Below are 14545 nucleotides of genomic sequence, written 5' to 3'. Positions count from 1 at the left end.
TGTGTATTTTTACTGGACGGCACACTTCAGCAGTGGTTTGAGGGAAGAGAAGAGAAGATAAACAGCTGGGACAAACTGCAGTCCACAGGAAAGAAAACATTTGACAATAATCATCAGCAAGTATACTTATCAACAGAAAAGCTGCAAAACAAGATCTATCATGGGAAAATGAAATAGCACTATAGCAGTGATAGTGACAATTTTAGCAGCAATGATGACAGAAGTGGCAAAAATTACACTGACACAGCTCCCAGCAGAGTTAACACACTGTTGAGTGGAATCAACAGGTTTATATAATGGTACGTTCATAAACACAATAGTATCAGGCATGCACACACCCTGTCTCATGCACAGCTTTTGTGTTTTCCTGTCATGGACAGAGCATAACTATCATAGCTAACGCTTAGCTTAAGAATCATGAATGAAGGTTGTATATGTGGTAGAGGCCTGGAGACACTGGAAGGTTTCAGACAGATTATATAATGATGAGATTTAGCAACCAGGTTTAAAACTGTAAGACATTTCCAGGTGCAGATGTGGACTCTGACCACAATTTATTGGTTATGTACTGTAGATTATAACTGAAGAAACTGCAAAAAGGTGGGATCTGGACAAGCTGAAAGAACCAGAGGTTTTAGAGAGAGCATTAGGGAACAATGGGCAAGAGCAGGGGAAAGAAACACAGTAGAAGAACAACGGGTAGCTTTGAAGGATGAAATAGTGAAGGCAACAGAGGATCAAGTAGGTAAAAAGACAAGGGCTAGAAAAAATCCTTGGGTAACATGAGAGATATTTAATTTAATTGATGAATGAAGAAAAAATAAAATGCAGTAAATGAAGCAGGTTAAAAGATATACAAACGTCTCAAAAATGAGATCGACAGGAAGCCAAGTGCAATATGGCTAAGTGGGGATGGCTAGAGGACAAATGTAAGTATGTAGAAGCATATATCACTAGGGGTAACATAGATACTGCCCACAGGAAAATTAAAGAGACCTTTGATGAAAAGAGAATCACCTTATGAATATTAAGAGCTCAGATGGAAAACCAGCTCTAAGCAAAGAAGGGAAAGAAAGGTGGACGGAGTATATGGAAGATCTATACAAGGGCAATATTATGGAAATGGAAGAGGATGTAGATGAAGTAAAATGGGAGATATGATACTGCATGAAGAATTCGATAGAACACTGAAAGACCTAAGTCGAAACAAGGCCCTAGGAGTAGGCAACATTCCATTAGAACTACTGAGAGCAAAAGTCTACCATCCGGTGAGCAAGATGTATGAAACAGGCAAAATACCCTCAGACTTCAAGAAGAATATAGTAATTCCAGTCACAAAGAAAGCAAGTGTTAACAGGTGTGAAAATTATTGAACTATCAGTTTAATAAGTCACAACTGCAAAGTACTGACACAAATTCTTTATAGACGAATGGAAAAACTGTTAGAAGCCGACAATGGGGAACATCAGATTGGATTCCGTAGAAATATAGGAACACGTGAGGCAATACTAACCCTATGAATTATCTTAGAAAATAGACTAAGGAAAGGCAAACCTACGTTTCTAGCATTCATAGACTTAGAGAAAGCTTTTGACAATGTTGACTGGAATACTCTCATTCAAATTCTGACGGTGGCAGAATGGACAGTGTCTTGAAAGAAGGATATAAGACGAACAGCAACAAAAGCAAAATGAGGATAATGGAATGTAGTTGAATTAAATCAGGTGGTGCTGAGGGAATTATATTAGTAAATAAGACATTTAAAGTAGTAGATGAATTTTGCTATTTAGGGGGCAAAATAACTGATGATGGTTGAACTAGAAAGGATATTGAATGTAGACTGGCTACGGCAAGGAAAGCGTTTCTGAAGAAGAGGAATTCGTTAACATCAAGTATATATTGAAAAGTCAGGAAGTCTTGCCTGAAAGTATTTGTATGGAGTGTAGCCATGTATGTAAGACAAGAAGAAAATACAAGCTTTTGAAATGTGGTGCTACAGAAGAATGCTGAAGTTTTGATGGGTAGATCACGTAGCTAATGAATAGGTATTGAACAGAATTGGGTAGAAGAGGAATTTGTGGCATAATTTGCCTAGAAGAAGGATTGATTGGTAGGACACGTTCTGAGGCATCAAGGGATCATCAGTTTAGTATTGGAGGTAAGTGCAGAGGGTAAAAATTGTAGAGGGAGACCAAGAGACGAATATACTAAGCAGATGTAGGTATGTTGTATTAATTACTCGGAGATGAAGAAGCTTGCACAGGATAGAGCAGCATGGAGTGCTGCATGAAACCAGTCTCTGGACTGAAGACCAGCACCACAACAACAGCAACAGTCTGTGTTGTTGCATCTCACCAAGCATGTAACTCACAAGGTTTTCAGTTTGGAACTCCTACAGAATATGCTTATTTTTTGTCTTTTTACATTATCATGTTGTTTAGATACAGGACATTCAGTAGTCAGAAATTTCCAGTACACTCACCTTTTATGTTAGACTAGTGATGCTGCCATTTTCTCTTGCCCTACCCAACACTCAATGAGCTTTGTTCTGTTGTATATGTACCTTTACCACTGTTCTTTTCTCAACAGAATTTATTATAATTTAGAGTCACATTAATGAGTTTCCTATACATCTTTAACGTTAACATTTTACTTTTACCATTTGGATTGTTGGTGACTATTTTCTGTATCTAAGTATGTTAAAAAATTCACAAATACTGATATGTTCCTTCAAGCACTACTGTAATAGGTCTCATCAACACTTAATCAAACAATGTCAAAGCCAGGATATCTTAAGTGTTAATGATATTATGAGAAGCAAAGCTGCTACTCACCATGTAGCGGAGATGCTGAGTCGCACTATATGGCGAGTAGTAACTTACCTTCTCATAATATCATTAACACTTAAGATATACTAGAATAACATGAAAGCAGACAGTTACTTTGCTTGCAGTTTATTCTTATATATGAACATGACTGCTTACTTACAGGGTGGTGGCTGTCTCCGAGAAAATGATCCTCCAGTTCCTCACATAAACTTTTATTCTTTCAATTTGAGTAATTTTCAGCCCAGACACTTTATTCTGCCTCTCACATCATGAATACTACTCAACTCTTAAGCTATAGCCATTTTTGAAATCTTCTAAAACAGTTAACTGTTCCAAATTTTTAGATACCTTGTCAACTGTTTTTGTCTACTATAGAGACAGACAGAGAGAATTGACAACGATTGGATTGAGAAGTTTAGTGAATTTGTGCCTCCAGTTATTTCGAATTTTCAAATGTTATCCAGCATCAATAGCAAGAAGATGATCAACAAAAGTGCTTTGCAAAGTTTCAAGTCTAGTGCCACGCAAAAAACCTGCAGTGAAAAATCATCCAAATCAAAATGTAAGTGTGTAACATGTGAAGTCCATCCTGACAAAGCAAAACTAGTTGAAACTATTAATTCGTTGCAAGAAATTGTGCGCAGATCCTTGGCATAAATCAGAGTGTTAGCTGATAGACTCGAATGTCTTGAAAATGATCATGGAAAACTAAAAACCGCCGAGCAGGGCGTAAGTGAATTCGACAGAAATAAAGTGTACACAGTAACCGATGATTCCGTCACCATTTCAAGTTTTCCAACACATTCTGGGTGTACCGGTAACGCAAACCATAGCGCAATCATTTCGTCATCTTTAGTAATAAATTCTCCTGCCGTGCTCCAAAAAATGGTAGGCCTATCTACAAAAGATCAAATCGTGCACCATCTGAAAGAAAAGCCCGTTATTAAGCAAAATGTGGAACCTACACAACAGAGTCCGTGTAAAATAAAGTGTGCAGATATTGTAAATAGTGTTTCTTCATCAGTAATAGCTCAAAAAAAACAAATTCGATATCCTACTACAAAACGGTGGTCATTGTGAAAAAAAACTTCTGCTGCATACAATAAATTTGCTCCCAAGACCGCAAAGTTAACACAGGTTCATAGTTATCAAAAAAGGTTACCGAATGTGCAAAAACAGAATATATCTACACAGCAGAAACATGTTTCAAAACCTTCTAGCCCCAAAACTGTGATAAACAAAAAAATGTGTGTGCTTGGTGACAGTCATGGACGTGAAATTTCAGCACTATTGAAAGATAAATGTAATTTAATGGCAACTGGTTTTGTGAAGCCAGGAGCGCAGTTTTGTGAGGTAAATAAACTAACAAACTCTACTGATGTATCTCACTTAAGTAATTGTGATTTTGTCGTGCTTCTAGGTGGTTCAAACGATATATATAGGAATGAAACAAAAGGGTTTGCAAAAGAAATGAAGGAATGCTTAAACAACCTATTACATACAAATGTACTCGTTGTTAACATTCCTCATCGTTATGATTTGCCTTCCTGGTCCTGTGTCAACCAAGAAATTTACATTGCAAACAAACTGATATCAGAAATATGTTCTACATTTCATAACATAGAGATAATTGATACATACAATTTAGGAAGAAGATTTCATACAGCTCATGGACTACATTTAAATATGTTAGGAAAAGACCAAATAGTAGAAAAACTCTGAAATCATATCCTGAAGAAATCAGCCGCAAGTATCAAGATCGCCAAACAACCACAAATTACAAAATGGTTTAGGCCAAACACAGAAGCCTTGATGGAAGCAGAACTGTGTCAACCACTCAAAACCAACTCTGCTACTGAAAATTGCGTGCAAGAAGCCACACACAAAAATAAAATCTCGGCCAATTTTTTAGGGTAAGTGCTGTGTCAGAAATACCTTTAGAAAAGAAATTAATTAAACCCTTAACTGAAAAGTCACAAAGTCCATCATTTCTTGTATTACACCATAACGTCCAGTCATTCAGAAATAAGATTCAAATGCTGGAAGTGTTACTTCAGTCTCAAATAAATCCAGATGTAATATGTATTACCGAACACTGGCTGTCTAAAGAAGAAATTCAGTCAACCTCTATTCCAAGGTACTCATTAACAAGCTTTTATTGTAGGAATTTCTCCACACATGGCGGTACTGCTATATTTGTAAAGGACCAGATAAAATTCAGTGAGGTAGGCCTAAATGAACAGATTGCATTATCTGAAGATAAGGAATTTGAGCTTTCTATGGTTAAGCTGCCTGAACTAAACTATATAATTATAAATGTATACAGAGCACCAAGTAGTAATATTCCAAATTTTATGACCAAATTAGAAGTTCTGCTGAATAGTGTCAGCTCATTAGATATGAGAATAATACTTTGTGGCGATTTTAACATCGATTTATCAAAAAACAGTAATGCTAAACTTGATTTGTTAATCATGACCAAATCCTTTAATATGATCCCCACAATACACTCTCCAACAAGATCACCAGAGCATACTGATTCAATAATTGATCAAATCTTCATAACTGATACTGGTTACAAATTCACTGGCGAAGTACTGAGCATGGGATACAGTGACCACGATGCTCAGCTACTGAGCGTTGACATGGAAAATAGTAAATCAGCCCCAAAAAAGTATTTCAAAGAAGAAACTTTTCAGATGACAATATTAGGATTTTTAACTTCCTATTAGCTAAGGAAAATTGGGACAGTGTTTACATGCAAACAACTGTTGATAATATGTTCTTAAGCTTCCATAACACCTTCCTTTATTACTTTAATACAGCATTTCCTTTTGAAACAAAAACTTCAAGCAATCAAAATAGAAAGTCGTGGGTAACAAAAGGAATCAAAATTTCTAGTGAGAGAAACAGATTTCTCCAATATTGCTCCAAAAAATACATAGTCACTGAAGAATTTTCTGACTATTGTAAAGCCTACAAAAAAACTTATCTTAAGAGTGATTAGACAGGCAAAACTTTTATGGAACGACAATTTCATAAGAAACTCTTCAAACAAAATGAAAGCTATGTGGAAAGTTTATAAAAAAGAAACTTGTAGTTCAACACCTAAAAAGGAAAACATTTCTCTAACACTTAATGACTCTAAGTTAACAGAACCATACACAGTTGTAAACAAGTTCAATGAATATTTCACCTCACTAGCAGAAGCTCTCATTCAGGCAAACTGCAAGGTATCGTTCTTCAATTCCACCAATACGTCAAACAGCACTAATGCTACAATGTTTGTTTATGAAACAAACCCTGATGAAATTAGGAACATAATAAAATTGTTACCCAATAAAATCTCTAGTGGCTATGATGAAGTACCTGACCCCATATAGTAAAGCCATTATCAACCATCTACAACCAATCATTAAAAACTGGCATTTTTCCAGATGCTCTCAAAATAGCTGAAGTCTCACCATTACTAAAGAAAGGTTCCCCTGATTTAGTATCCAATTAAAGACCATTATGCATCTTTTCAAAAATCCTGGAAAAACTTTTTTATGACAGGCTTATAAATTTCATAAAAAACCACGCACCAATCAGCATTCAACAACATGGTTTTAGTAAATCTTTATCCACCCAGACAGCAATTTTTGAGCTGTTGAACCACATACTGAAATCAATTAACCAACATAATATAGCTGCAGGTATCTTCTTAGATCTCTCTAAAGCCTTTGACGTACTAGATCATAAAATACTGCTTGCTAAATTGGAAAGAAGAGGAATAAGAGGTGTGGCTCACAACTGGCTATGCTCTTACCTACAAAAGCACAGACAGAAGGTATCACTTCAATACGATATTAATGTACAGAATAAAATAAATAACACAGTTTTCCTCTCGGAGGAAAGAACAATAAGATATGGTGTTCCCCAGGGCTCTGTTCTAGGGCCATTACTTTTCCTCATTTACATAGATGATCTTGTTGAACGTATGAGCCCACAAAAAGCTATCCTGTTTGCTGATGATACAAGCATAGTGTTGACTGGATCTAGCGCTGAATCCCTTCAGACAATATCCGATAACTCTATGAAAAAACTTTCTGAGTGGTTTAACAAAAATGGCCTAATCGTAAATAGTGGGAAAACTGTATGTATCAACTTCCATCTAATTCCCACATCCAATCAAAAAACTACCCAAGTAAAGTTAAATAATGATACAATTGAAAATGTAAATGCAACAAAATTTTTGGGTCTATGGGTCCAACAAAATTTAAAATGGGACACACATATAAACAACTTATCAAAGAAACTCTTATCATTGTGCTATGGACTAAGAATACTAAAATCTACTACAAGTAAATCCACACTAATGCAAGCATACCATGTGCAGTTCCACTCATTGCTCCGCTATGGAATCATCTTTTGGGGAAATTGAACTCACAGCACAAATATATTTAAACTACAAAAAAGAGCACTGAGGATAATCTGTGGCCTCAAAAAGCTGGAATCCTGTTGTCAATTTATAAAACTTAATGTTCTAAGCATCCCATCCCTATTCATTCAAGAAACAATCCTATTCACCAGGGAATACCTCTCGAGAACAGGCAAATTAATCCAAAACAATGATATACACACTCATTATACCAGAGGGCAATCTAATATCCATCAAATTTTTTCAAGGACATCATCATACCAAAAATATATAACTCATCTGGGTGTCTTATTACACAATAAAATTCCAGAACAAATAAAAACTGCTCCAGATCCAATATTTAAAAATAAACTAAAGGCATTTCTGACAAAGCACTGTTTCTATTCAGTACAAGAATTCCTGGAAATGAAAAATTATAAAGTTCCTTTGTAAAATACTGTGATTAGAGTAAAACATTCTGTAGGCAAAATAATAACCTAATTTCTACTATACACAACTATGTTTCAGTTTCACTTCCCAAAATTTTTTAACTCGCTTTTTGAATGTACAAGTACACATTCTATTAGTATTAAAACTTAATTGTCTGTGAAATCTCAATGTTAATTTCATGTTTAATGTAGTTTTTAAATGACATTGTCCTTCTGTTGTGTTTCCAGTTGACATTTTCACTATTCTGTAATCTCAGTGATTATTTGTGTAAATTTAAAGTAGCACTACATTGCCTACATGTTTCTTAGTTCCCCATGTAAATTGTTTGTATTCTCTGTATGTAAAGTTACTATATTCATCGATGAACAATTTTGTGTACATTTTTTTAAATGGCAGTCCATTGCCTTTTTTTTTCTCCAAACTACATATTTGTTAAGAAAAATGACTTGTCCTATATCGTGTGTACTTCGTACAATATGTGATCCACAGGATAAATAAATAAATAAATACAAATACAAATACTTCAAGGATAATAAATGAAAATGGAATTGACAAATTCAAGAAGTAATTGTGTAACAAACTAGAAAGACGTACACAAAACGTTTGACTTTGATGAAAAGTGTAAAGGATCCAGTAACATACATACATGTTTCTTTAACAATTGTTGTCCTAAAAATTTAATCTGTGCCAGCAGATTAAATATTGGTAGGCAGTCAGAGTATCATGTAAATCTATGTAGACTTTACTTAACATCCAGAGACATTTGATGATGATAAGATTGAGCCTGTAACTGCTGTGGGCAGATTAATATGCACAGCCGTATCTTTTGCAGGTGAAGTAGATTCACAAAAGCATGCCAAACTGCCTTACTGCACTGTAGATATTTAGTTATGCTAACTGCTTAGTCCATAAGTGCTATGGGCACATTTGGATGTGTTGTTAACATGCAAAGCCATATTTCTGTCCCCTAAAACCAGTAGCTCTAAGTTCATTCACATTACGTAATTTGAGTTGATGTCAACATCATGCACACCCTTTATAACAGGGAAGTTTTAGGTGGCAAGTATTCTGAACTATGGTTACATAAGATACCAGAAGAGATCTGATCTGAACTACCACATTTATAACCATGCCAACCTCAGCAAACAATTGCACTGTTGGCATTATTGAATTCTTTGAGTACTCTGCTTTGCTTTGTGTTGCTCAATGTTCTCTTTTCCTGGACCATGACAGGGTTCAAGTATAACACACCTCAACACATCAGTTCTGCTTTTTCAGGAGCTCAGAACACAGACATAGGATGCTAGCCCTGTGAGTAGGAGGTGGGCCTCATTCCCCTCCTCCCTACTCAGGTGGCTAAAGTTCTCATTTGTTTACACTTATGGTTCACAGTCATGTTACAGAGATTGCACTTATATCTCCTGTAGATGTTTCCAATTTCTCTTTACAATTTAGGCAGTTCTTCAGTACTGGTCACTGATTATCATACTCTCTGTTTTTCTTATCTGCATATGTTGCATCCATATAAGTACTGCCAAGAGAATGACATATCATGACACTGTACAGAGGAATAAATCCTAGAGATAGTATGAATTTTGTTCAAGATGGCGCTGGGTGTAGAGTGCAGTGTCACATCGCTCCCAAAACAGAATAATATAAACAGTGCATCATGTAAGAAGTGCCAAAAACGTTTAGTTAAAGGAATACTGTGCAGTAAATGCAGCTTTTGGTTACATGAAAAGTGTGTCAAAGTATGTTTGAAGTTCCTTAGTGACACTATACAGTGATTGTGTGCCATATGTTTAGAACAAGAAAACGTGTGTTTATCATCAGCAGTGAAGATGAAAGATGAAATTATAAAAGTGCTTTTAGGCGATATAGACACTCTGAAAAGTGAAATACAACTACTGATGTAAGAAAATAAAAACCTGAAGCATCAATAAAATTGTAGTTGTATGAAAACACCAGTTGTGGAGCACACACAAGAAAATGAGCGAAACAATAATAATGGGCAAAGTCGTAAAAATGAGTGGAGTAATACACTTCTGCAATCCTCAAAAGAATGTGTAACAAGTCTTGAAACAAGCTGAAGACTTTAAATCAGGGAATAAATATAAATGGACAAAAGTGACATACAACAAAAGAGTACACAAGCAGTGCAATAGTGAAACAAATCCTCTCAAAGAATAGTTCGTCGTCATTAGTGACAATATGCTGAAAAACATCGAAGTGCCAAACACAAAAATTGATGTACATCCAGGAATCAAGTCTCACAAAATGAATAAACATCAGAATAACTTATTAAGCTTGGAAGAAACTTCAACAGATAAATTCAGCCAGAACTACAAAGCTGTTTTCCTATATGTGAGGACAAATTCTCTTTGAAGCAGCAGTGAAGAAGAAATCATCAGTAAGACCAGAAACATTATTCAAACAGCAACACACCTCTACAAAGCTTCTATGATTTTAGTAAGCAGCATAATATACAGAAGGTCAGTGAGTGAAACAAAAATAGCAAGAATAAATTCTTGTATCAAAGAGCAATGCAACAAGCTAGGAGCTGTATTTATAGATCCTAATAAATTCTTGAGTAATATATGTCTGGGGAACGATGGTTTACATCTTAACAGATTGGGTTTCAAAATACTTAGCAAAATGGTTGCTGATATGTGTCACATCACAAGAAATAAGGGAAACTAAAAAGTCCTGATGGGGATGTTAAAGAACCTAAACGACTTCCAACCAATAGTAAATATAAAATTATAAATAGAACTGAGTGTACACATATCATGTACTGTAATGTAAGTGGATTAAATGCTTAATAATCTAGTGGCAAAATCTCCTAGATAGAAGAGTTTGATTTTTTTTTTAATTTTAAAAATGTCATAGTAATTTGTTTAAATGAACACTGGCTTAGTGAAGGTACATTAAAAATCTTAAGTAAAATTGAAAACTTAGAGGTAGCAGCTTTTGTAGGAAAAGTGAGTCACGTGAAGTTTCATGGATACTTATTTATTCAGATTTAGATTACCATGTAAGAAGTGACTTTAACTGTTCAAATGAAGAGTGTATTTTTGAGGGTTGCTGTGTTGAATTAAGGAACCAAAATATTGTTATAATCTTGATTTACAGAATCCCAGGGAAAGTCACAAGTGAGCATTTCTTACGAAAATTTCCGTTTTTGCCAGAACACCTTAGAAATGAAAAAATGAAAAAAAAAAAATTGTAACTGCTGCTGATTTCAAAATCAATGTGTTGAATGAAAACTGAAGCATCACAATTCATTGACTTCATAAAAAATATGTTTCAAATTTAATTTTTCAGAATCAACAAGGGAAAATGCTCAGTCAGCTACATGTATTGACAATATTTTAATGAATTATGTTTTTGAAGATGTACATAAATTTTGTTTAGATTTCGTAATTTCTATCCATTCAGCACTATTCATTGAGTTGGCCAGATCAAGTAAGGAGGTTCTGGGTAGAAAGGTCTATGTAAACCGAAACTTTAAACAGGAAAACATGATTTCATTTCACGACAAGCTGAATGAGAGACAATGGCACTTTGACAAAAATATTTCAAGCACTGGAAATTTTGAAACATTCTTAAGCAGTTTTTTTAATGTTTACAATCAAACATTTCCACCTAAAACTTGTTTTAATAAAGTGACAAAAAGATCAGAATGGATCAATAAAGGCATAAAAATCTCCAGTGTTGAGAAAAGGCAGCTACATAATGAACTAAGATATAATAAAAGTACTGACTTTGTTGAATATGTTAGATGATACAAAATTACATTTAAGAAAGTTGTCAATGAAACAAAGCAAATGGCAAATAATAGTTTAAGTTTAAGACATGAGAATAAATCAAAGGCAGTGGGGTCAGTCATGAAATCTGAATTAGGTATTAAAGCGTCTAGTCACAAAATTCGTAAAATCAAGCTTGAAAATAAGGTTATTGTGAATCCAGCTCAAATTTCAGAATGCTTCAATGAATTGTTCATTAATGTAGCGAAACCAGATGTCAGTGTTGCAGATTATGACGACAAAGTATGTGCCTTCAGACTTCATCAAATGTCAGAATGCTTCACACATTTAGCGCGGTATCAGCAACAGAAGTAGAAAAACATTATATTAACAATGAAAAACAAAAGTTTTCAAATTTTTGCACAGGACACACGCTATCTTTAATAATAAACCATTCTTTTGAACGAGGACGTTTCCCAGCGGTGCTAAAGTACGCAGAAGTAAATCCGCTGTTCAAAAATGGGTCAACAGAGGATATGGGAAATTATCATCCCATATCTCTTTTCCCAGTCCTGTCAAGTATTTGAAAAAGCTGCTGCCACCCAGATTCAAAATTTTATTGAAAAATGTGACATTATTTTGAAAACTCAATTTGGCTTTCAAAGCAAAAACAGCACTACAGAAGCAATAAACATGTTTGTTAATAACATTAGCACATCATAAGACAATAAGAATTAAGTTGCAGGGATCTTTTGTGATCTCACAAAAACTTCGGACTCAGTAAATCATGCACTTCCCATACACAAATTTGACAAAAGTATGGAATTAGGGGTAGCACTTTACATTGGCTTACTTCATGCCTGTGCAATATAAAACAAAGAGTGGTTGTCACTACAAACACAGCAAATTACTTTTCCAAATGGAAGACAGTAATGCAAGGTGTTCCTCAAGGTTCTATCCTAGGACCTACTTTGTTTCTATCCTACATCAATTTAGATACTTGGTTTCATCTCACTGGATTAGCACTCAACATCCCAAAGACACATGTGATCCAGTTCAGAACAAACGAGTCAACATCCCAGGAAATTGAAATAAATCACAGAAATCAAAATCTAGAAGAAGTGGATTCTGTGAAATGTTTAGGATTAATCATAGATAAGAATTGAAATTGGAAGGAACACATTGACTATCTGTTAAGCTAACTATGTAGTTTTGCATTTGCAATGCAAATGATAGCTAATGCTACTGACATTGACACAAGGAAAATTGCATAATATAAGGAGGTTGTTTGTGTTGTTACCTCCGGTTGATAATTACATGAAATATTTGTCAGTATTCATAAGCAGTGGGTCCCTAGGGCACAGAATACATGAACACTGAGAAGTGAGTTTAAACAGTGTATTAACAAAAGATTGATTATAAAACATGCACACTATGCACACACGTCATCACTTTGTTTGACATCCTAACACCAGATAATTATGATCGTATCAACAGGCTCCATGGTGAGCCAAGAAAAGAGACATATTTGCGCCCAAGTGCATGCTAGTTATACAGCGCACTGCGGACGGCGGCCAGTGGCTTACTCTCCCGTGGGTGCACTGTGGCTGGATGCGAGTCCACTGAACAAGCAAATTGTCAGCATTCCAAGATAGGTAGGATGGCGAGCACATGTTACATACTGTATGTCTACGTGCAAACCTGTAGACCCTTTCATCACTCTCCCCAGAGAAAAAGAGCAACCATAGGTGGCTCAAAACGACCTCATGGGCGTTATCAATTTATTTCACCATTTGTGGCATCAGAAGGCATTGCAAAATGTATTTCATTTGCAAACACAGTAACATTCAGTACAGAGAAGCGAGCTTTCAGGATGACAATTTCATACATGGCTCTGAGCACTATGGGGCTTAACATCTGTGGTCATCAGTCCCCTAGAACTTAGAACTACTTAAACCTAACTAACCTAAGGACATCACATACATCCATGCCCGAGGCAGGATTCGAACCTGCGACCGTAGCGGTCACGCGGTTCCAGACTGAAGCGCCTAGAACCGCACGGCCACACCGGTCGGCACAATTTCATACATGACAAATGCTGTTGACAAAAGGCAAATTAATAAAACCAATAAAAACACAATACTGACAATCAAGTATGCATGAACATTACTGGATGAATTGAAGGACTTAATTCTATTTGCTGCTTCAGTAAAGCTTAACTCGTTATTGGAAGAAATTACATTTTCAGGGATATCCTTAATTAAATCATTGTCTTCAGAAAAACTTGATAAGGAATGCTTTCCGTATGTTAATATGTATGAATCATTGTAATAAACAGATAACATGCTCATTAATAGCAAATGTCCAGTTGCATGAAATGTAGTTGCCAATACACTAGGCATATCAAGTAGCTCACATGATAAATCACAATTGTGGCATTCAAAATTAATCCAACATCATGCAATTTGAGTGTAAAGGGTACTTCAGGTGTATCTTAATTTTTACATGTAAACGTGACATCAAGGGTGGAGTTAAATGAGAAAATTATAGCTTCAGAACATCGTTTAAGAAATGGATGATAAAGATGCGTTAAAATTCTAGGGCAATCATCTCTTGGGGGATGATTCATAAACAATTCTTTCTCACAGCTGTACACACTACTATCTAAGAATACTGCTGATTCAGGGCAAATTAACTTATGACTACGTTTACACATATGCAAATCATTTTCATTTAGGGACACAAAATATCTTTGATCTTTGCTCATCAGTAGATAATCAGTTAGTATGTACTTTACATGAATACCTGCCTGTCTCAATTTCACAGGGAAAGTATAAATCTTATACATTTCAGAATCACGCTTTGATAAAGCAATGTGTATTGAAACAATAACAGTTAATTCATCTTCAATCTTTAAAGAATGTGTGGTGGTTAACTTTTAGTAAGCATATAAATTGTAATAGTTAACAGGGTAAATAATAGTATATGTTACATCTAGCTTTCATTCAATTGATAGTAGGATCTGTAAAAATTGTTCTGGACGTAGTAGCACACTGCTCAATCATTTGAACTACTTTCTAAGGATGTCCGTAAGTTAAGGGCATCAATTCTAGCATTTGATA

General features: G+C 35.3%; 1 protein-coding gene across 1 annotated transcript in view; it reads right to left on the bottom strand.

The window, feature by feature from the left end:
• Positions 1-14545, bottom strand: part of LOC124605827 (protein retinal degeneration B) — a 575027-nt gene that overhangs the window by 105937 nt on the left and 454545 nt on the right. The gene's annotated exons all lie outside the window — the stretch shown is intronic.

This window comes from Schistocerca americana, chromosome 1 (assembly GCF_021461395.2).
Source record: "Schistocerca americana isolate TAMUIC-IGC-003095 chromosome 1, iqSchAmer2.1, whole genome shotgun sequence".
NCBI classification, from domain to species: Eukaryota; Metazoa; Arthropoda; class Insecta; order Orthoptera; family Acrididae; genus Schistocerca; species Schistocerca americana.
Note: the sequence above shows the minus strand (reverse complement) of the source record. Positions and strands in the feature narration are given on the sequence as shown.